General features: G+C 40.4%; 1 long non-coding RNA gene across 2 annotated transcripts in view; it reads right to left on the bottom strand.

Annotated features, from left to right (window-relative positions):
- Positions 1-18,398: 18,398 nt before the first annotated feature.
- Gm39185 overlaps positions 18,399-25,155 on the bottom strand; it is a 32,663-nt gene continuing 25,906 nt past the window's right edge. The window contains exons 2-4 of one of the 2 annotated variants that reach the window (XR_870476.2): positions 22,413-22,506; positions 19,388-19,471; positions 18,399-18,498 (exon numbers count right to left, since the gene is read on the bottom strand). This is a non-coding gene — a long non-coding RNA (predicted gene, 39185). The remainder of the gene's footprint in view (positions 18,499-19,387; positions 19,472-22,412; positions 22,507-25,155) is intronic. The other variant, XR_870475.2, reaches the window with a different exon arrangement.

Here is a 25,155-nt window from a genome sequence, read left to right as displayed (position 1 = left end):
GGTCTGATAGAACTCTGCACTAAACCCATCTGGTCCTGGGCTTTTTTTGGTTGGGAGACTATTAATAACTGCTTCTATTTCTTTAGGTGATATGGGACTGTTTAGATGGTCAACTTGATCCTGATTCAACTTTGGTACCTGGTATCTGTCCAGAAATTTGTCCATTTCGTCCAGGTTTTCCAGTTTTGTTGAGTATAGCCTTTTGTAGAAGGATCTGATGGTGTTTTGGATTTCTTCAGGATCTGTTGTTATGTCTCCCTTTTCATTTCTGATTTTGTTAATTAGGATTTTGTCCCTGTGCCCTTTAGTGAGTCTAGCTAAGGGTTTATCTATCTTGTTGATTTTCTCAAAGAACCAACTCCTCGTTTGGTTAATTCTTTGAATAGTTCTTCTTGTTTCCACTTGGTTGATTTCACCCCTGAGTTTGATTATTTCCTGCCGTCTACTCCTCTTGGGTGAATTTGCTTCCTTTTTTTCTAGGGCTTTTAGATGTGTTGTCAAGCTGCTAGTATGTGCTGTCTCCCATTTCTTCTTGGAGGCACTCAGCGCTATGAGTTTCCCTCTTAGAAATGCTTTCATTGTGTCCCATAGGTTTGGGTACGTTGTGGCTTCATTTTCATTAAACTCTAAAAAGTCTTTAATTTCTTTCTTTATTCCTTCCTTGACCAAGCTATCATTGAGAAGAGTGTTATTCAGTTTCCACGTGAATGTTGGCTTTCCATTATTTATGTTGTTATTGAAGATCAGTCTTAGGCCATGGTGGTCTGATAGGATACATGGGACAATTTCAATATTTTTGTATCTATTGAGGCCTGTTTTGTGACCAATTATATGGTCAATTTTGGAGAAGGTCCCGTGAGGTGCTGAGAAGAAGGTATATCCTTTTGTTTTAGGATAAAATGTTCTGTAGATATCTGTCAGGTCCATTTGTTTCATAACTTCTGTTAGTTTCACTGTGTCCCTGTTTAGTTTCTGTTTCCACGATCTGTCCTTTGAAGAAAGTGGTGTGTTGAAGTCTCCCACTATTATTGTGTGAGGTGCAATGTATGCTTTGAGCTTTACTAAAGTGTCTCTAATGAATGTGGCTGCCCTTGCATTTGGTGCGTAGATATTCAGAATTGAGAGTTCCTCTTGGAGGATTTTACCTTTGATGAGTATGAAGTGTCCCTCCTTGTCTTTTTTGATAACTTTGGGTTGGAAGTCGATTTTATCCGATATTAAAATGGCTACTCCAGCTTGTTTCTTCAGTCCATTTGCTTGGAAAATTGTTTTCCAGCCTTTCACTCTGAGGTAGTGTCTGTCTTTTTCCCTGAGATGGGTTTCCTGTAAGCAGCAGAATGTTGGGTCCTGTTTGTGTAGCCAGTCTGTTAGTCTATGTCTTTTTATTGGGGAATTGAGTCCATTGATATTAAGAGATATTAAGGAAAAGTAATTGTTGCTCCCTTTTATTTTTGTTGTTAGAGTTGGCATTCTGTTCTTGTGGCTGTCTTCTTTTTGGTTTGTTGAATGATTACTTTCTTGGTTGTTCTAGGGCGTGATTTCCGTCCTTGTATTGCTTCTTTTCTGTTATTATCCTTTGAAGGGCTGGATTCGTGCAAAGATATTGTGTGAACTTGGTTTTGTCGTGGAATACTTTGGTTTCTCCATCTATGGTAATTGAGAGTTTGGCCGGGTATAGTAGCCTGGGCTGGCATTTGTGTTCTCTTAGTGTCTGTATAACATCTGTCCAGGCTCTTCTGGCTTTCATAGTCTCTGGTGAAAAGTCTGGTGTAATTCTGATAGGCCTTCCTTTATATGTTACTTGACCTTTCTCCCTTACTGCTTTTAATATTCTATCTTTATTTAGTGCATTTGTTGTTCTGATTATTATGTGTCGGGAGGAATTTCTTTTCTGGTCCAGTCTATTTGGAGTTCTGTATGCTTCTTGTATGATCATGGGCATCTCTTTTTTTATGTTTGGGAAGTTTTCTTCTATTATTTTGTTGAAGATATTAGCTGGCCCTTTAAGTTGAAAATCTTCATTCTCATCAATTCCTATTATCCGTAGGTTTGGTCTTCTCATTGTGTCCTGGATTACCTGGATGTTTTGAGTTAGGATCCTTTTGCATTTTGTATTTTCTTTGACTGTTGTGTCGATGTTCTCTATGGAATCTTCTGCACCTGAGATTCTCTCTTCCATTTCTTGTATTCTGTTGCTGATGCTCGCATCTATGGTTCCAGATCTCTTTCCTAGGGTTTCTATCTCCAGCGTTGCCTCGCTTTGGGTTTTCTTTATTGTGTCTACTTCCCCTTTTAGTTCTAGTATGGTTTTGTTCATTTCCATCACCTGTTTGGCTGTGTTTTCCTGCTTTTCTTTAAGAGCCTGTAACTCTTTAGCAGTGCTCTCCTGTAAATCTTTAAGTGACTTATGAAAGTCCTTCTTGATGTCCTCTATCATCATCATGAGAAATGTTTTTAAATCTGGGTCTAGATTTTCGGTTGTGTTGGGGTGCCCAGGACTAGGTGGGGTGGGAGTGCTGCGTTCTGATGATGGTGAGTGGTCTTGATTTCTGTTAGTAGGATTCTTACGTTTGCCTTTCGCCATCTGGTAATCTCTGAAGCTAGCTGTTTTAGTTGTCACTGTTAAGAGCTTGTTCTTCAGGTGACTCTGTTAGCCTCTATGAGCAGACCTGGAGGGTAGCACTCTCCTTAGTTTCAGTGGGCAGAGTATTCTCTGCAGGCAAGCTCTCTTCTTGCAAGGCAGGTACCCAGATATCTGGTGTTCGAACCAGACTCCTGGCAGAAGTTGTGTTCCACTCACTAGAGGTCTTAGGATCACGTGTGGAATCCTGTGTGGGCCCTTGCGGGTGTCAGGCGACTCAGCTGGCAAGGTAGCCGGGGCTCGAGTGGAGTGGAAGGGGTTTGTGCCCCAGATCAAGCCCAGGTAGCCTGCTTCCCTATGTACCGCAGTCTCAAGTTCCACGCGATTGGATTGGGGCAGGCACTGTGGTCCACTCACCAGAGGTCTTAGGGTCCCGTGGGGAGTCCCGTGTGGACCCTTGCGGGTGTTGGGCAAGACTCTGCTGGCAAGGTAGCCCGGGGCTCGAGTCTCGAGTCGAGCGGAAGGGACTTGTGCCCCAGATCAGGCCCGGGTAGCCTGCTTCCCTATGTACCGCAGTCTCAAGTTCCGCGCGATTGGATTGGGGCAGGCACTGTGGTCCACTCACCAGAGGTCTTAGGGTCCCGTGGGGAGTCCCGTGTGGACCCTTGCGGGTGTTGGGCAAGACTCTGCTGGCAAGGTAGCCCGGGGCTCGAGTCTCGAGTCGAGCGGAAGGGACTTGTGCCCCAGATCAGGCCCGGGTAGCCTGCTTCCCTATGTACCGCAGTCTCAAGTTCCGCGCGATTGGATTGGGGCAGGCACTGTGATCCACTCACCAGAGGTCTTAGGGTCCCGTGGGGAGTCCCGTGTGGACCCTTGCGGGTGTTGGGCAAGACTCTGCTGGCAAGGTAGCCCGGGGCTCGAGTCTCGAGTCGAGCGGAAGGGACTTGTGCCCCAGATCAGGCCCGGGTAGCCTGCTTCCCTATGTACCGCAGTCTCAAGTTCCGCGCGATTGGATTGGGGCAGGCACTGTGATCCACTCACCAGAGGTCTTAGGGTCCCGTGGGGAGTCCCGTGTGGACCCTTGCGGGTGTTGGGCAAGACTCTGCTGGCAAGGTAGCCCGGGGCTCGAGTCTCGAGTCGAGCGGAAGGGCTAGGATTCTACTTCTAAACATGCCTTCCAGCATCACATATTACAAAGGGTTCTGGGATGTTGGCTTTCTTTCTTTACTTTTCATTTCACGGAAGGAGATCAGACAAGATAGATACACTTCTCCAAGGCATCTGAAAACAGCATGTAGAAACTACAGGGCATTTTATGATTTGTGTTTAGGATGTTCTGACAGAAAGTTATTTAGTGATCAAATGCCCTGAAGGCAATAGCCTAGTTTTCCAAGTCCCATTACTAAGTAAAACTCTCATAGGGTTTTGTGGGAAGCAAGAAAACCAGACTTATTTAGAGTTCATTGAGGATTTAAAAAAGATTAAACTTGTCTATAGTGTAGACTATTTTACTTAATCATTCATTTATTAACTCATTCATTCATTTGCTGCTCACTTAAGCCAAGCATAAGTCATAAAAATGAAGTAGAGGAAACAAATCACATAAATAATAACTGAGCAACATAGCAGGAACTAGTGAAGAAAGAGCAAACTATGACACAAGCATTCTTCCTTCACTTTTCTGTGTGTCTCAAGATATCTTAAAGAGAATTAAGAGAGGACTATACACGATGGCTCGATCCTTTAATCCCAGCACTTGGGAGGTACCAACAGGCAGCTGTCTATGCGTTCCAGGTTAGCCAGGGCTATAGTGTGAGACCCTCTCTCAGAGAGGTGAAGGTATCACAATATATGGTAATTGATAATACAGACATTTCTGTGTCTGAAGGATTTCTGATGATGTCATTCCATATTCACAGACGATTTCTGTTCTGTTCCTGTCTTGCCACAGTCAAGCACCGGGGAGACCATTCCTTTCATTTTTGCTGTACCTGATGCAAAGCAGTGTGGGGCGGTTGGGTTCTGCTCTCCAAGCTGTTTTAAAATATTTGCAGATCCCTACATAATTATCTATATTATTCCTAAATAATTCACTATATTCTTCCCCATTTGAGTTTTGTTCTTCAAGCTGTCATCCATCATGCTCTATATGTTTCTTTCTTTCTCTACTTCTACAGGAAGGATTAGTTTGTTTCTAAGAAACAATTTATTTGGAATAAAATCTCACACACTCATTTGGCCATTTAACCATGAATAGTAACACACTGGGGACTTTCCACAATTTAGAATAAGCAAAAGCGTTCTGAATTTTTTTTCTTCAAATTAAAGCATTGCTCTCTATACTTGCCATTTTGTTGCATGCAAATGGAGTCTGCACCGTGTTACTGAATAAGCTTTCAAAGGCCACTTCAGTTAACTAAGATTATCATGGAAGTGGATTCTATACAGCTTAAGAACTGACCAGAGGGATTGCTTCCTAAAAGTGTCATTAGAAATTTTTTAAATAACTATATCATGCAGTTTTAACATGAAAACATGAGCCCATAGAGAATTAAGATTCAGGGGTAAAGAAAAGCAAGGAGGGAAGGGGACACAGTGATTGACACGCACATTTGGGCCTGATGAATTTTGAGAGGGAAGTAGCTTACATAACTTCCTGGAAATCAATCACTAGATTTCACTGCTTTCTAAAAAGAATCGAATAAATAAAATCATCAGCACGATTTGGTTGTCAGTGTGAAGAGGGTAAGAGAAGCAGTTTTGCCTAAATGCTGACAGCAAATATCTCATCACAGGGGAATGGGTGCAGAAGATAAGGAGTGTGTCACGCATAGCCATGTTGCTGTATCCAACTCTCAAGCGATCATTTTCTTTTTTTTTTAATTAGGTATTTTCCTCATTTACATTTCCAATGCTATCCCAAAAGTCCCCCATACCCACCCCCCACTCCCCTATCCACTCACTCCCCCTTTTTGGCCCTGGCATTCCCCTGTACTGGGGCATGTAAAGTTTGCAAGTCCAATGGGCCTCTCTTTCCAGTGATGGCCGACTAGGCCATCTTTTGATACATATGCAGCTAGAGTTAAGAGCTCCGGGATACTGCTTAGTTCATATTGTTGTTCCACCTATAGGGTTGCAGTTCCCTTTAGTTCCTTGGGTGCTTTCTCTAGCTCTTCCATTGGGGGCCCTGTGATCCATTCAATAGCTGACTGTGAGCACCCACTTCTGTGTTTGCTAGGCCCCGGCATAGTCTCACAAGAGACAGCTATATCTGGGTCCTTTCAGCAAAATCTTGCTAGTATATGCAATGGTGTCAGCGTTTGGAAGCTGATTATGGGATGGAACCCTGGATATGCCAATCACTAGATGGTCCATCCTTTCATCACAGCTCCAAATTTTGTCTCTGTAACTCCTTCCATGGGTGTTTTGTTCCCAATTCTAAGGGGCAAAGTGTCCACACTTTGGTCTTCGTTCTTGAGTTTCATGTGTTTAGCAAATTGTATCTTATATCCTGGGTATCCTAAGTTTCTGGGCTAATATCCACTTATCAGTGAGTACATATTGTGTGAATTCCTTTGTGATTGTGTTACCTCACTCAGGATGATGCCCTCCAGGTCCATCCAATTGCCTAGGAATTTCATAAATTCATTCTTTTTAATAGCTGAGTAGTACTTCATTGTGTAAATGTACCACATTTTCTGTATCCATTCCTCTGTTGAGGGGCATCTGGGTTCTTTCCAGCTTCTGGCTATTATAAATAAGGCTGCCGTGAACATAGTGGAGCATGTGTTCTTCTTACTGGTTGGGACATCTTCTGGATATATGCCCAGGAGAGGTGTTGCTGGATCCTCCGGTAGTACTATGTCCAATTTTCTGAGGAACCGCCAGACTGATTTCCAGAGTGGTTGTACAAGCATGCAATCCCACCAACAATGGAGGAGTGTTCCTCTTTCTCCACATCCTCGCCAGCATCTGCTGTCACCTGAATTTTTGATCTTAGCCATTCTGGCTGGTGTGAGATGGAATCTCAGGGTTGTTTGGATTTGCATTTCCCTGATGATTAAGGATGTTGAACATTTTTTCAGGTGCTTCTCTGCCATTCGGTATTCCTCAGGTGAGAATTCTTTGTTCAGTTCTGAGCCTCATTTTTTAACGGGGTTATTTGATTTTCTGGAGTCCACCTTCTTGAGTTCTTTATATATATTGGATATTAGTCCCCTATCCGATTTGGGATAGGTAAAGATCCTTTCCCAATCTGTTGGTGGTCTTTTTGTCTTATTGACGGTGTCTTTTTGCCTTGCAGAAGCTTTGCAATTTTATGAGGTCCCATTTATCGATTCTCGATCTTACAGCACAAGCCATTGATGTTCTATTCAGGAATTTTTCCCCAGTACCCATATCTTCTAGGCTTTTCCCTACTTTCTCCTCTATAAGTTTCAGTGTCTCTGGTTTTATGTGGAGTTCTTTAATCCACTTAGATTTGACCTTAGTACAAGGAGATAGAAATGGATCAATTCTCATTCTTCTACATGATAACAGCCAGTTGTGCCAGCACCATTTGTTGAAAATGCTGTCTTTTTTCCACTGGATGGTTTTAGCTCCCTTGTCAAAGATCAAGTGACCATAGGTGTGTGGGTTCATCTCTGGGACTTCAATTCTACTTGTCTACTTGTATGTCACTATACCAGTACCATGCAGTTTTTATCACAATAGCTCTGTAGTACAGCTTTAGGTCGGGCATGGTGATTCCACCAGAGATTCTTTTATCCTTGAGAAGAGTTTTTGCTATCCTAGGTTTTTTGTTATTCCAAATGAAAATTGCTTTGTCAATACAGAGAGGAGGAGCTCATTAATACAGAAAACCAAGACAGAATTGTAGTGTTACATGCATGGCTCTGTTACTCACAACCTTGTAATGTCCAACTGTAACTGGCTTTTGACTTAAATAAGGCAGTGTAGAGCAGGTAAACCAATTGCCTTGTGTAATAGAGAAAGGTACAGAGTGCCTTGAATCAAACACTGAAACATAATAAAATGTTGGACCTCCAGGTTCCTAATCTCCACCTTTAGTAAGTTGGGTGTTTTGTTTTGTTTTGTTTTGTTTTGTTTTGTTTTGTTTATTTGTTTGTTTCATGCTCATACTGTTGGAACTGGGACTGTAATTTGTTGCAGGATTTTTCCTGTCCAATTACAATAGGGCAGCAGGAGGCCTGTTGGACAGGGAAGAGGGAGGCAGAGCTAAGTGTCGCAGGAAAAGCATCTCAGGAGAGAGAAGGGAGAAGGCAAAGTCTAGTTGGTTAACTATAAGCATTAAGAGTTTTGATATTATTGGGTAAATGGGTGTTGTTTTGGCTGAGCTACCACCCCACTAGAGAATTGGAGGGCAGATTTATGTATCAACAAAGTCACAAATTACAAGAAGTCAATACAATAAGTTCTGAACCAATTGATAATGATAAAAACTTTATCCCAATTATTCTAACCTTATGATATCATAACTACCTGTGGCTGGCTAAAGACACATTGGTTCATTTTGCCTTCTCCCTTCTCTCTCTGAGAGGCTCTCTGTCTCTCAACTCATACTCCGCCTCCCTTTTCCCTGTCCAGTCATAGATCTCCTGTTGCCCTAATGTAATTGTACAGGGAAAATCCTGCAACAGTAGTTCATTGTCAGGGAAATTAGAGATCTTACTTTGCATATTTGAGGCCCTGGGTTCAATCATCAGCACTACCATAAAAAACTAAAACTACAAAGCATGCCTCATACTCCAGTAAACTAAATTATTTACATTATATTTAAATATTTTGTCCAGCTAATTGTGATGCTATAAACAAAAAATTTAATGATCATTTAATTTAGATTTACATACTTATTGGATATTAAGCATAAAGAAGCATTACAATAATGAGAATTTTTCACCTGCTCTGCCAACAATTTTCTAATAACTGACAGATTATTAATATAAAACCCTTAAGGCCTTTATATAGCAAATAGTTACATTTTCTTGACTAGGAATATTTTTAAAAATATATCATAAGATTTAAAAGCATGCTATTTATATTGTGGTGAGATTTTGGCTGCTATAAAATGAGACTTTACTGAGTGTTGTAAAATATGAAAATTGAGTTCATAGCAAATTAAGACTCGTGATTACTTAAATGGGAACAGAGAAGGACAGAAGTGTCAAGAAATGCAGATGGTTACACTTCAGCAATAATGTGTTGCTAAACACAAACAAGAGGAATTTTAAGAAATTCCTTAAAATTCCGTAAGTGATTTGTATAAACAAATCATGGAATCTTGAGCTATAGTGGACTGAAATACAGCCAGAAAGCTGTGCCCGTGGCTGCTACGCCACTCTTACACCCTTGGGCACATTTTGCCTGGCAGGCTGGTTTTGTTCGGTAAGACTGCTGATGGCTTTCTTCATCAGCCCCCCTGAATAGCACATTCAGGGACTATAAAAGCTAACCAGCTGAGAGGAAACTTTGGTTCATCCCAGCTTGATTTATGTAAGTCCTTCAACCAAAATGTGTGATGTCTTTAGCAAAAGAGTCTTGCCATTGAGTCTGATGGGAAAGCATGAGGGCTGCATAGATCTGTATTGTTTCTAGGGGTCTCTGGATGCTCCCTGACCGAACTACATAAGGAAGTATCTCACATCAGGCACTGAGATTTCTGTTAATAACCGCCAATCTTTGTAAGGACCTTATCTGCCTACTCTAGGTACCTTCCTCCACACTCTTTTGTATTTTGAAAGATTGTTTCTACTTATAGGTATGTGTGTGCTTGTATGAATGCATGCCATGTGGAGTGAAATACCCATGGAGACCAGAATAGGTTATCAGATTCCCTGAGCTGGAGTTTATAGACAATTGTGAGTGGTCCAAGACTGATACAGAGAACTGAACTTGGGTCCTCTACAAGAGCACTATGTACTCTTATTTCTAGCCCTTAATCTCTCACTTTTTTTCTAATTATACTTTTTTAGTTTGCTTACAAAATAGTAAGACTCTATATGACTTTTTCATACATCCAGGTTCTGATTAAACTTCTCAACTCCCTCTTCGCCCCCACAAATGTCTAGAGCAAGTATATTGATCTAGCGCCAACATCTCAGAGGAATAAATTAGTCTTTCTGGGTGTGAATTCTGCAATTTAAAGACAGATTTTATTTCTGAGTTGTAAATTCTAAGACCTCATTTTCCATATGACTGTCTTTAATACAAGACAAAATAAACCATGGAGAATCAGAAAGGTTCTGATATTCACAGAAATTGAACTGGAATCAAAAAGTGAGATGCTAGGGAGAAAAGTCTCTGAACCTTAGTTACAGAGATCAGAAATGTATAATACAAACAATAAAAATTGCTACCAGCAGAAGAAATGCAAAAACCACAAATACATAAATTATTTATGCTTTTTATTCAGTTTAAAAATTATTCTGAAAACTTTCTGATCTATAGATAGCAAGCTATTTTATGAGCTTTGAACACATGCTATCAAATCAATTTCTGTTTACATTTGGATTTTATTTTATATGTGTGCGTCTGCCTGAGTGTATACATGTGCACCACATGTGTACAGGTGTTCATGGAGGCCAAGGAATCAGATCCCCCTAGAACTAGAGTTATAGACACCATGAGAAGCCAAATGTGGGTGCTGGGAACTGAATCTGGGTCCCCTGCCTGAGTAACACATAGTCTTAGCTACTGTACCTTCACAATGGCCCATGAATTCAGTTTTGAAACCAAACACAAACATTTAAAAATACCCAACAGCATAAATAGCCATCTTCCACACTTCTCTCTCTCCCCATTCTGTTCCCCACATACACTTTTTCCTATTTTTGTTTAACTTTTTTAACAGTCATCACCAACGCTCCGAGTTTGCCCTCTGCACCTCCATTTATGTGCTTATATTTTAGCATCTTAATGTGCTAAATGAGGTCGTGTTTTAACTTAACACATGGCCCAGTTCCCTTCCCCTTATCCCAATATGGTATTAGCAGTGAGGTGAAAATATTAGCATCAGTTTGCTTTGAGGATGCTTAAAAGAACACCAGACTGGCTTCCAAGTGATGCCTTCGGACAAGGTTTCAGGAGAGAACAAAGTCATATATCTATGTGCTTTGAAAATAATAGACCTTTGCTTCTGATCCTGAAACAGGCCTTTAAACTAGACCAGTAAAGAAAATAAATTTACTTAACATTCTAATACTAGAAAAAACATAAACTTCTGACATTAGAGTAGAGCACAAAAGTGATAAAAATTCACTTTTCTAGTTTTATGAATTTTAATGAGAATAATAAGCAATCCTCTTGCTTTCTCCGCCTATTCCATCATTTACAGTGAGTTCACATAACCTGTACTGAAGGCAATAGTTCTTTTTATTATCCTGTATATTTTTCAAATATAGCTCTCTTGAAATTCAAAAGAAAAACACATACATAAAATAGAAAGTACACTTGCATAAGTTGGGGGACAGTTTTATGTTGTGGGGTAGAATGTGTTGCTGGATCAGCAAATGGAAGGGTCGAGGGAGAGCCACATTGCAAAAATAAATAGAAAAAAAGAGCAAGCGAAGGCCAGCATTTCACCAGACACTAATGAAGCTCTGGGACAGGACTTAGATGAAAAGTTTCATCTAAGCAGTTGCCTAGTTTCTAAAAGCAGAATTCCTACTGTTATATATCTGCTGCCTGAGTTCATAGCCCATATGTGAATGTGGGGACCCCAGGCAAATATCTTTACTACTGTTGGAAAAACCAGGTGCTTAGTTATATATGGACACTGACGATCGAGTGCAGCCCTGCTGCCTCTGTAGTTCTGGTAATCTCTGTGTCTTAGGGAAAACTGTCGAAGGGGAAGATCTGTGTGCTGAGTGATAGTTGACACACGACTAGTCTCAAGAGTGATATTCGTCACGTCCCACCCTGCTGCCCACCCCACGTTCTGTTTACCTTCAGTTGGAGCCACTGATAAATGCAGTGTCTTATTTGGTGATCTGTGTCCTCCTCCCAGGGCCTCTCAGCCTCTGGCTATGAATCTTTTCTCACTTTATAGCTGTCTATAAGAATCATCAGTTAAGGGAGTATAAAGAAAGGTACATATCCAGGAACCAAATAAATGGTCCCTTGCTCCATTGCTCCCCTAACTTTCTCCTCCTAATCTAGATTAATGGTCTTTGCTATGACACTGAATATTCCTTATGTATACTGGTGTTTTGGCAAGGAGAGTACTTTCCCCACCCCACCCCACCCCACCCCCAAAAAATAAAACAAGGTAAAAGGGTAAGAATTTTGTTTAAGGGAATCTTTCTTCCTTTGAGTTCCACCCAACATTTCAGATAAACATCACTGATTTTCTCCATTTCTGAGAATCAGTATCACTATATGGGAAGAATAATGTTTTAGAGAGATGATTGGCAGGCCAGTGCTTAATTATACTCTTTAGTTCCCAGACCCAAGTATTCTGAACTACTTAAAATACACCTCCAGATAGGTATTTTTGATTGGCACATATCCTGGCTCCAATAGGAAAGTATTTTATCCTTTTACTGAGTAATGTTTTCTTAGCTTGTTGCCCATGTCAATACATCTCACATCATAGAGCATTAATGATCAAAGAAGAATGAGAAAACAGGGTTATTGGTCATGGTAGCACCAACCTAATGAATAGTCTTTCCCTGTTCCCTCTTCTACTCCTTTGTCTGGCTAAGTAATATTGTATGTGTGCATATCTGACCTTTTAGTTCTGTGTTTGTGACTGCTCCTACTTTATTGCAAAATAAGCTCCTGGAAATATTGTTATATGGAATGTCACCACTCGATCAAACTCTTTGTCAGTATTACTGAAGCCCTGAGAGTAAGAAAGGCTTCTTTCCTAATTGGAAACGATCACCCATGGAAGGAGTTACAGAGACAAAGTTTGGAGCTGAGACAAAAGGATGGACCATCTAGAGACTGCCATATCCAGGGATCCATCCCATAATTAGCCTCCAAACGATGACACCATTGCATACACTAGCAAGTGTTGGTTGCAAGGACTGTGATATAGCTGTCTCTTGTGAGACTAGGCTGGGGCCTAGCAAACACAGAAGTGGATGCTCACAGTCAACTATTGGATGGATCACAGGGCCCCCAATGGAGGAGCTAGAGAAAGTATCCAAGGAGCTAAAGAGATCTGCAACCCTGTAGGTGCAGCATTATGAACTAACCAGTACCCCGGAGCTCTTGACTCTAGCTGCATATGTATCAAAAGATGGCCTAGTCTGCCATCACTGGAAAGAGAGGCCCATTGGACAGGCAAACTTTATATGCCCCAGTACAGGGGAACGCCAGGGCCAAAAAATGGGAATAGGTGGGTAGGGGAGTGCGGGGGGGGGGCAGGGGGGGGGACTTTTGGAATAGCATTGGAAATGTAATTGAGGAAAATCTGTAATAAAAAAAAATAAAAGAAAGGCAATCATTCCGATGAAAGCTCAAATACATGGCAGATGTCCATCAAAAACAAGTTAGTGCTTATTAAGACAACATATGTTCAATTATGTGACTTGGGACTCTTCTGAAAGTAAAGTATTTCTTCATTTGGTTGCTATTGTAGGTCAAGTTGGACTTTTGGCACTGAGAGTGGCTAGACACATATAATTAGTGACAGCACCTCTAGCTGCATGCATCACCCCCCTTCCTCCTTCCTCTTCCCTTCTCTTTTGAGCTACTATTGTTACTCAGTTCTTAGACTCATTGCTACTATAGCCAATAACCAATGTCACTGAAGGCCAAATGGATGAGCTATTCCGTCTACGTTGCTCTTACTGTTTCGTCAGTCATGGACACTCTGTAGTCTAATAGGTGTTGGCATACAACGCAAGTGTCTTTACCATTGTGCTGACTACTGTCAGTCTGCTGATATATTCTGGACTCCTATAACTCTGCCCTTCCCTTTCCCATTTCCACTCTGCTAAACAACTGTTGGAGTAAGAGAGATGGGCTGACCAGTGCGTAAGAAGAGCTTGACACCAGGTCAAACAACCTGAGCTTGATCCAAAAAACCCGCATGGTGGAAGAAGAGAGCTAACTATGAAGCTGTTCTCTGATTTCCACATAGGTGTTGTGGAACTTGTGCAGCATTTCCTTCTCCATAAAAATTCAACTATGCAGGCAACCATCAGTTTATGCCATTTGTCAATGAGTTCCTGTATAGTCAGAATAGCAATAGTCTCGGTTTGCAGGACTTTCCCTCACTATTGTCCTTTAGAGATGACTCAAGTATGTCTGAGGTGTAAGTGTCATACTATTTTTTAATTTACACCCACAAAGGAAGCCAACATAGCTACAGACTAAATTTAGGCTTTTTAAAATCAGTTGTCCATCAGTGAACTTATTCCTTTTCTCTGTAGTTGTATGTATGAACTAAGACACACACACAAAGGGAACATAGAAAATAACACCAAAATCTTAACTACCTGCTCAGACTTTGTGTTCATTTTAACTGCATTTATATTTATTCCCAGATTTACCACTGCTGGCTGTTGTTAAATCCATGTGGCATGAGGAGTTTGGGTCAGAAGGAACTTGGCTTATGCTCAGAATTTCTGGCCTCATGATCATGTTATGGCTCAAATATTGAACTCTCCATCTCTTCCAGGACCACCATATGGCCAGGAGATTTTTTTTTTGTTTGTTTAAATTGTATAACACTGCTACAGAAGATACTGTTTCTCTCCATACAGCCAAAGTTTCATTTATAATTTGGTCAATAAAGATCACCACTTCCAATCTATGACTCTGTAGATATAATACCATTGCTCCAATTATGTTGAAATCTAAACTTTAGGTTATGTCTTAATTAGCATTTCTATTGCTGTGACAAAAATACCATGACCAAAAACCAGGTTGAGGAGGAAAGGATTTATTCTGTTTACACTTCCAGATCATAGTCCCTCACTCACAGTCAGGACAGGAACTCAAGCAGGGATGGACCCTGGAGGCAGGAGCTGATGCAGAGGCCATGGAGTGTGCAGCTTACTAGCTTGGTTCCCATGGGTTGCTCAGCCTCCTTCCTTCCAGAACCCAGGACCACCAGCCCAGGGATGACACCATCTACAATGGGATGGGGGCTTTCCCACATTGATCACTAACAGAACATGTCTTACAGGTGGATATCATGGAGGTATTTCCTCAACAGAGGTTCCATCCTCTTTGATGACACTAGCTTGTGTTAAGTTGACACACAAAACCAGCAATTACAGGTTAGTTGTTATTAAAACCCAGTTAGTACAGAAAAATGTCTTCCTATAGAATTTACTCAAAATTAGCAACCCTCCTTATATATGACTCAGAGAAAGAGTCCCATATGTAAAGTAGGCTACTTCCATAGCCCAGAGAGTTCTGCTAGAATATGTACTTCCTTGTGATGGGAAGTACAAAACACAGTGATATGTTCTCTACATTGGAAGATGATACATCAATGACAGCCAATCCACTGCATCAGTGGCTACATGCAGTACATATTAAGCTATATTAATATTCCCCAAAAGAATTCCCACATTAGATACAGCATCTGAAACTAGCTAGCTTTTTCTCAATAGTTCAGTGTTATTTTATGGATTTATATCCTTTCTCTAAAGTTAGAAGGGTGAACTTATTGAATATATCATGGAAGTTGAGTTATCACCCTGTGTTACACCTTTGTGTTCAAGGCACTAATTTCTTTTTTTTTTCCATTTTTTATTAGGTATTTCGCTCATTTACATTTGCAATGCTATACCAAAAGTCCCCCATAGCCACCCACCCCCTCTCCCCTACCCACCCACTCCCCTTTTATGGCCCTGGCGTTCCCCTGTACTGGGGCATATAAAGTTTGCGTGTCCAATGGGCCTCTCTTTCCAGTGATGGCCGACTAGGCCATCTTTTGATGCATATGCAGCTAGAGTCAAGAGCTCCGGGGTACTGGTTAGCTCATAATGTTGTTCCACCTATAGGGTTGCAGATCCCTTTAGCTTCTTTGGTACTTTCTCTAGCTCCTTCATTGGGGGCCATGTGACCCATCCAATAGCCGACTGTGAGCATCCACTTCTATGTTTGCTAGGCCCAGGCATACTCTGACAAGAGACAGCTATATCAGGGTCCTTTCAGCATAATCTTGCTAGTGTATGCAATGGTGTCAGCATTTGGAAGCTGATTATGGGATGGATCCCTGGATATGGTAGTGTCTACATGGTCCATCCTTTTATCTCAGCTCCAAACTTTGTCTCTGTAACTCCTTCCAAGGGTGTTTTGTTCCCACTTCTAAGGAGGGGCATAGTGTTCACACTTCAGTCTTCATTTTTCTTGAGTTTCATGTGTTTAGGAAATTGTATCTTATATCTTGGGTATCTTAGGTTTTGGGCTAATATCCACTTATCAGTGAGTACATATTGTGTGAGTTCCTTTGTGAATGTGTTACCTCACTCAGGATGATGCCCTCCAGGTCCATCCATTTGGCTAGGAATTTCATAAATTCATTCTTTTTAATAGCTGAGTAGTACTCCATTGTGTAGATGTACCACATTTTCTGTATCCATTCCTCTGTTGAGGGGCATCTGGGTTCCTTCCAGCTTCTGGCTATTATAAATAAGGCTGCTATGAACATAGTGGAGCATGTGTCCTTCTTACCAGTTGGGGCATCTTCTGGATATATGCCCAGGAGAGCTACTAATTTCTAACATTGTCTTTTAAATATGGTGGTGTACTTGATAAAAATGAGTTAGTAGGGTATTAAATGGAGAGTATAAGTGGTCATTTTAGACTTCAATGTAGTATTTTAGCACTAAAGCTATCATAAGTCCAATCACAGAATCAATCAAGAGTAAGGACATTCTAATGATTACAAAACCCACCTATTCTAATCATGATATTTGAGATTGAATAAATGGCCCTTGCACAGATACAATCCCCTTGTGGCAATGAGTGCACTGTGTTGTGTCTCTTCTCAAGCCCAAAAGACCACCAAGGTGCAGGCTCTGATACAATCTCACTACGGTCTTTACAAACTTGAGCTTGGGCCACATCACCATCTCTGGCACAGTAGAATGGGAGGGTGAAGCTATGAGTCTAATTTTAAGTGGTCATTGATAGAGGCAAGAAGTGGGTAGCCTGACACACATCTGGTTATCTGATTAGAGGGGCATTACAGAATTTTATTTGTCCATTAACATAATTGTCCGGTGCTGGGAGCCAAGCCATAAACTTAATTTCTGCTTTCTGATTGGTAGTTGTTAGGAAGTGAAGTGTCAGGGACAAACTTATAACCTGAAGGTGCAGATTTCCTGGAGAATAACCTGGAAACTGGTATTAGATACAGGTGTCTTGTTGGGAGAAGCCTGGAAACTGGTGCTAGGTACCAGTCTTATAGTTAATTCAAGTTCAACCATAGGTCAGACTCTCTAAGATGCAGTCTAAAGCCAAAAGATCTGGTCTCTCAACTATAAGTTTTGTCTCATATTGTCCCTTATAAAAAGGAGCCAAAAACAGTGATTCAGACCCCAAGTCATGACCTGTAAGCAATGAGGCTTACTGTGCCCTCTTTTATAGTATATATTACTTCGAGAGTAAATAGAGAAGATGAGAATAATTATGGTTTGAGCTTGCTGCCATGGTGTATGTTCTTACATCTGGGTTCCTAAAAGGATGTTTACAAGTTTCGGGTGTGAAAACTCATTCGAATGCAGAAATTATGCGAGAGAGCACCATTTTCTATTAAGATTCTGTTCTCTCAGTATCCTTCTTTTCTTCTTGAAACAGGATGTCACCTATAGTAGCCCAAACTAGTCTTGAACTCACTCTACAGTCTAGACTAGTTTCAAACTCAAGGTAATGCTCCTGCCACAGGCTCCCAAGTACTGGGAGACAGATATGAGTGACCACACTAGATGTTCTAGTTTTCTTTCTGTTGCTGTTATGAAACACTCAGACCAGAAGCAACTTAGAGAAGAAAAGGGTTTCTTTGGCTCTTACTTCCCAGTTATAGCCCATCACAGAGAGAAGTCAAGACACATCTAGCAGAAAAGTGTCCAGTGAAGGAAAGTCTCTTCCTGGCTTTCTCTCTGGCTTGCTTAGGTTCATGTTCAGCTAGTTTCTTTATAGAGACCAGGACTACTTACCTAAGGAATGATATCACTCACGGGTAGGCTAGGCATTCCTATATCATTATCAATCATGATATCCATCAAAGACTCTCACTGATTGGGCTGTAAGGAAACTAGTTCAATGACAGTGTTCCTTACCACTAACCCTATGGATAATACTAACCCAAGAACTTTTCAGTGTTTCTTATGTTCCTTCTTCAGCCCACCACTTTCAGAATGAAAGTTGTATGTGTCTTGAAGAAATATCTTTGAAATCCCCAAGAGGGCTGTAATCTTACATAATATACTATAATATATGCACCTGTCTAAGTTTTGCTTATATCTATTGCATTAAAAAATCATTCTCGTATTTTTAGTTAACTTGTATGGCCTTCTTTAAGTTTATGAGACCAATTATACAACCCTGTTAATATCATCTCTTGCCTAGCTGGTGGATGATATAACCTATAATTATTTCCCTATCTTGATAAACCTTTTTTCATGAAATGTTTTATTCTACTAATTATAACTGAGGACTCTAGAACCTTCTCCCAAACTTGCTCTTTTGTTTCCTATATCAAATAAATAAGGCTTGCGGCTGTTCCGAAGTATCTTGTCTGCACCTCTTATCATTGGCATTATGATTCAACCACTGTGTATTAGTCACTTTTCTATTGCTGTAACAAAACACTGTGGCAAAGGCAATGTATAGAAGACAGAATTTATTTGGACTTATAGTTCTTAGAGTTAGCGTCTACAATAATGGGGTGAAGACATAGTGGCTGAAGTAGCAGCTCACATCTTGAACTGCAAGGACAAAGCAGAAAGAAATGTCACAAGTCTTTAAACTATCAAAGCCCATCCCAAAAAACAGACTTCTCCAACAAAAGCCACATCTCCCAAACCTACCCAAACCAGCACCTCCAACTGAGGACTGAGTATATTCAAACCCTTGTGATTATGGGGATCATTCATCATTCAAACAACTGCCCATGGTTACTTGGTCTAGTGGCAATGTGGAAAGATGAAGAGCACAGCTAGACTTTAGTCTTCTTATCAAGGGGTGCTGGAGCTAAGAAAACTCTTGAGAACCATTCCAGATTGAGATGACCGAGTATAGGGTACTGCATGTCTACTTTCACTCCAAAGTCTGGGCTGCTTTCTTCACAGTAGCTTTCTTCAGCAGAGTAAAACTCCCAGAGAGAAAAGGGAAGCTGAGGGAAGCTGGGGCTGGCTCTCTACTGTTGTGCTTAGGAAAAGTGAATTTGGGCAGTATTTTACTGCATCTGCTCCAGGCAGCAGCAAAGGAAAGAACACAGGAGAAGTAATGCTAGAGCCTGGACCTGCCATATCTTCTTCTCACTTAAGATGATATGGGGGAATGTATGACAATTAAACATAATACTTGCATCTCTCTCCTGAATATCCCATGCCTTCCTTCTTCTCCTGTCTTTGTCCTGGCTTTAACATTTCCTTGTTTATACTATGTACTCCTACCTGATTCATCTTACTCAAGCACTGCTGTATTTCACTTATTCTTCATCTCTAGAAGCACACCAATATCTAACTAACTTAAAGCATAAATTAAAATTTGGGGCTGGGCAAATGGTTCAGCAGGTAAGAGCATTGACTGCATAAAAATCTGAATTCAAAGCCCAAGCACTCATGTAAAAAGGGCAGGTATGGCTGTGCTCACCTATGACTTCAGTTGTGAGGGGAAGACACAGCAAAACTGTTAGAGCTTGTTGGCCTCCAGTCTAGCTCCAGCAAGAGACTCTGTCTCAAAGAAATAAGGCAAAGAGTGATATAAATATAACAGGACACAAGACACCCCCTCTGACCTCCACACACACAGGGGCATGTGCCTCCATATATACTCATACACATGTTTGGCCTCCTATCTCTTCTCTCTCTCTCTCTCTCTCTCTCTCTCTCTCTCTCTCTATATATATATATATATATATATATATATATATATATATATATATACATATGTATATATATACATACACACATACTCATATATACTATTACAGTGATGTATGTTTTAAAGGCTAAATAAAATTTAACTTTTACATTCTCCAAACTAAATTAACCCCTCTACTCCATATACCAAGCTCCTATTTAAAACCAAATAGTCTCAGCTGTCATTCCAATGGACCCTTGTGCTTGGTTAGGCCAGGTTATCCATGAGAAAAGATCTTCCTCTTATTCATCTTTGAAGATTATCTAGGTCAAAAGTCACAGGGTAATCTAAGATCCTGCAATGGCCTCTCTCCCGTGGATTTTACCATGTGCTGCATGAAGCCCACTTTTAAGGGTTCTTTGCACGGCTACAGTAAATGTTCAGTGGTTAAGAACATTTGGTCTTCTCCAGAGGACTTGGATTCCTAGCAGTCACATGGTGCTCACAAACACCTGTAACTCCAGTTTCAGGGTGTTTCATAGTCTCTCTGTTCTCTGTGGATACCACACACACACACATGTGGTGCACAGATATCCATGTAGGCAAGATGCCCATATACATAAAATTAATATTTTGTAAGAGGGTTCTTTGCAGATAAGTTCTCCACAGCTCCCTTGCCTTTGTTATGCATTGTTGTCAGGCCTCTTGGGAAGTTAATCCTCTCTCTTGTCTGATAGAATGCAAATAATTTGAGGATAGGTAGTCTGTTGATGCTGACTACACTACAGAGTTTAATGAGAATAGATCCTGAATCAATGGGTGTGGGAAAAATACCTGTGGCAGTTTCTCTAAGGAAGAGAAACCATTCTTTGTCCTGTCCCAAAAATTGTAGCCCTTGACACGATACCAGGCGATGTCCCATCCAAGCTGAGTATACTACACCAACAGGTGGTACTGGCACATTCACTGTGTGAGAAATGAACTCCAGTCTTACATCTTGGGATCCATGCTAGTGTTCTTTGTGTAAAAAGAAACTAAAAAGATGTACATTATGCATTTAATAGCAAGTGAAAGCCTTTTACAGTGCATTACCACTTGGAAGCACCAGGTAAAACACATCGACTAAGTAATTATCCCATGAATAAAAGATGATGGCCCAGCTTCGAAGGCAGCATGCTAATGGATTTTTAAACCGACAGGTAAAATTGCATCTATTTATCACATACAATAGGATGTGTTAAAATATATATACACAGTGTGAATTATAGCTATTATTCTATTGAGTGCCAGATGCCTCTAGCTTAACTAATTCATACAGAAGCATTTTGTTGCCAGTGGAGTTGTGAACTTTAATATTTTTAAAGGTATTGTTTCCTTTTAGATTTCTCAAAGGCGAGAACATTTAATTCGGCAGAAATCTGTATTTCACTGCATAATAGCCTTCATTTAGTGCTACGGATTCCTTTAGGGTTTCACTGTCTTTCCTCTGAACTTGACGTTAGTGATGGGGCCAGAATCAAAAGCTCTGATTCTCAACAGTGGGCACTTTGGTCCTCAGGGACATTCTGGTAATATCTGCATTTTGGTCACCACACCTGTGGGAAGGTGTTTTTGGCATCTAAGGGGTTAGAGACTGAAATATTGCTAAATGTCTTAAAGAGCACAGGACAGGTCCCACAGTAGAGAATTAACCAACCCAACTGCCAACAGTGCTAAGATGTAGACAACCTAATGTAGAACAAAATGTATGGGGTTTGGGGTGTCCATATGTGTGTGAATATGTACGTGTGGGCGTGTGTACATATGTGTGTAGAGACCTGAAGTCAACTGGTATCTTCCTGGTTCTCCCTTCACTTTATTTTGGTTTTGAAATTATAATTGCAGAATTTCTTGCTTCTCTTTCTTCTCTTGTAGCCTTCCCATATATCCCTCCAGACTCTCTTTCAAATTCATCACCTTTTTTTCCCAGTGAGATAGGGTCTTTCACTGAGTAAATTTGGCTAGACTGGCTGCCACCAAGCCTCAAGAATCTCTGTTTCTACAATGCAAGGGTTACAGACAGAACACACCGCACTGCACCGCACCGCACCACACTGCACCACACTACACTGTGACTGGCTCAGTATGTAGGTGCTAGAAGCTGAACTCAGGTCCTAGCACTTGTGCTGAGAGATTTGACTGACTGAACCGACATGCCAGCCTAAGCTTTGTTTATTTTGTTTGCGTTTGGTATTTTAGCCTCAATACTAAAGAAAAAGAAAGTGCCTCCTTCGGCTTTGACTAAAAATTATCTTTTCATAAATGAAGGCAAAACTGATTTATGAAGCAGTGGGATAAAGTGTCACCTGAAATATTTGCAAGAAACACTTTGCTGTGGACAAGACAAACCATGCCATGAACTAATGTGGAACAGAAGCCACAGTGGAGCTTCCTTTGTGTGTGTTGTTGTTTGTTTTTGCTTTGTTTTGTTTATGCTAACAGTATATTCATTGTAAAGTAGTATTTGTTACCACAGTGGAAAGTACATACCATATTTTGAAGTTCCACACTTTCTAGGAGCGGGGTATGTTTTGAACAGTGTTTTTGTTCCTACTTGGATTCTTTAAATGCACCCATCCAAATGGTTTGTATGAGAACCAGCTGCACTCTAATACTTGCTGTGTTTACAGCCTTTTCATCTCTACTTGTACCTTTCATTCAGCGATAAGAGCTCTTAGTGTGACTCTACGCTTTCAGTGTGTTTGAAGTACACACATGCAGAAGGAGCACCTGCCTGCATGCTCTCTGATGAAATGACAACTCTCAGAGAACTCACCATTAGTCACCAGCCTAACAGTTATTCATGGTGGTTTTCAATAAAAGGAGTTATGTGTTGTTCTCCCAATAGGAAGAGAGACTTCTCCTGAGAGCTGCACAAAAAAGGATAAGTGGAGTCATTTGTTTCCATTATGTGTGTCATTGACTGCAAATTTCCTCAATGTTTTATCTGAAAGACTTTAAAGAGGGAAAGAAAAAGAGACATAATCAAAACTTCATATCATGAGACTCAACATATAGAAAATTAAAATTAAAACAGTCTAAGTTAAGAAAACATCTGATGTTGGGAAAACATTGTACTTTGCTTATATATTAGTAATTGTTCAACATAATAAAAAAGTAAATGAGTTCTTATATTTTTTAACCTAACAAAAATAATAAATAATAATAATAATAATGGCTGAATAATAATCATTTAACAAAACTAGAATCGATATGCTGTATTTATATATTTATGCAAATATGTGAAATAATAATAGTCAAAGAAAATGAGGCCATCAATTTAAGAGGGAGTGGCGGTATGTCAGAATGATTGGAGAGGGAACTGATGAAATTAAACTGTAATTCAAACAAATGATTACATTTAAAAATAGGATGCATTTCTCTTAGGTTCTGCAATACTCTTTTGTAATATTTATTTTTATTATTTTTAGTGTGGGTGTATCTGTATGTGTGTACGTGTGTGTGTCTGTGTGTATGTGTGCACATGTATGCAGGTGCACATATAGACCAGAAGAGGGCATCATATTCCCCTGGAGCTGCAGTTTCAGGCAGTGAACCACTGGTTGTTGGGGATGAGAGTAGAACCACAGCCCTCGGCAACAACAGTGCTCAAGCTTGATTGCTGAGTCATCGCACCAGCCTTCCTGAGTGAGTGTTGATTGCTGAGTCATCGCACCAGCCTTCCTGAGTGTGCTCTTCTTTCTTGCTGACTGGGTGTGATTTAAGTTTAGTTACTCATAGGGTCCTCTGTGGATGCATGGTATGAAGGTGATAGAAGTTAGGAAGCAATATATGCAATATAACAAAAGGGCAAACAACTAGATAAAGAGAATAAACAGCTAAGTGAGAGATTTAAACAGTTTCTGCTCAGATTGCATAGTTTGATTAATGCCTGTATTTTAATAACAACTTAATAGCAAGTGAGCGACCTTAGCAGACCAGCACCTGAGCTTGGACACAGAGTGTGACCAAGTACTAGTATGTTCTCATTGACATATGATCCTGATAGAATGGCTCGAAATACTAAAAGAATATTAAATATCTTGGAATTCTTCATGAATGTTCTTCCTGAAGCTCTATTTTACTGTGGCTTTCAGGTGGTCACACAAACTAGCTTGGGCTCTTACTTTTCCTGAAAATGGACTGTTGTTTTTAACCAATAGACAAGTTAATCCACTGGGTAAATTACCTTGATGATCTCAAATAATGTTATTTCCAATGTATTCTCATTTAAAAGTCAACATGTATTTATTAACACTGTCATATGCATCAAATATTAAAAATTAAAAAGAAAATATAGTTTGTCTTCCTTGCTCTTCTTTTTTTTATATACTGTTTTTTATTAGATATTTTCTTTATTTACATTTCAAATGTTATCCTCTTTCCTGGTTTCCCCTCTGAAAATTCCCAACCCCTTCCTTCTTCCCCCTCCCCTTGCTCACCAACCCACATACTCCTGCTTCCTGGCCCTGGCATTTCCCTATAATCATGCGTAGAACCTTCACAGGGCCAAGGGTCTCTCCTCCTGTTGATGACTGACTAGGCCACCCTCTGCTACATATGCAGCTGGAGCCATGAGTCCCACCATGTGTTTTTTTGGTTGGTGGTTTAGTACCAGGGAGCTCTGGAGGTACTGGTTAGTTCATATTGCTGTTCCTTCTATGGGGCTGCAAACCCCTTCAGCTCCTTGGGTATTTTCTCTAGCTCCTTCATTGGGGACCCTGTGCTCAGTCCAATGAATGGCTGTGAGCATCCACTTCTGTATTGGTCAGGCACTGGCAGAGCCTCTCAGGCGACAGCTATATCAGGCTCCTATCAGTAAGCTCTTGTTGTCATCCAAAATAGTGTCTGGTTTAGGTGGTTGTTTATGGGATGGATTCCCAGGTGGGGCAGTCTCTGGATGGTCATTCCTTCAGTCTCTGCTCCACACTTTGACTCTGTAATTCATTTCATGGATATTTTGTTCCCCCTTCTTAGAAGGATGGAAGTATCCACACTTTGGTCTTCCTTCTTCTTGAGTTTCATGTGTTTTTCAAATTGTACCTTGGGTAATCCAAGCTCCTGGGCTAATATTCACTTGTCAGTGAGTGCATACCATGTGATTGGGTTTCCTCACTCAGGGTGATTTTTCTAGTTCCATCCATTTGCCTAGGAATTTCATAAATTCATTGTTTTTAATAGCTGAGTAGTTATGTATAAATAATACCACATTTTTTGTATCCATTCTTCTGTTGAGGGACATCTGGGTTCTTTCCAGCTTCTGGCTATTACAAATAAAGCTGCTATGAACATAGTGGAACATATGCCCTTATTACATGTTGGAGCATCTTCTGGGTATCTTGCTCATCTGTTAATGAGAAAATCTGAACATTTTTTTGAATATTTTAAGGTAAGGTATTTGATTAGAGAATTATAGTAAATATACCATACGGAAACCATAATAATTAATGCAAAAGGCTGATGATAGAATCAGTTATCAGTTACATTCCTGTTGTTCTCACCATGGGGCAGATTCTATG

Source organism: Mus musculus, chromosome 8, assembly GCF_000001635.26.
Source record: "Mus musculus strain C57BL/6J chromosome 8, GRCm38.p6 C57BL/6J".
Taxonomy (NCBI): Eukaryota; Metazoa; Chordata; class Mammalia; order Rodentia; family Muridae; genus Mus; species Mus musculus.
The sequence above is the reverse complement of the archived record's forward strand: the minus strand, read 5'-3'. Positions and strand labels throughout refer to the sequence as shown.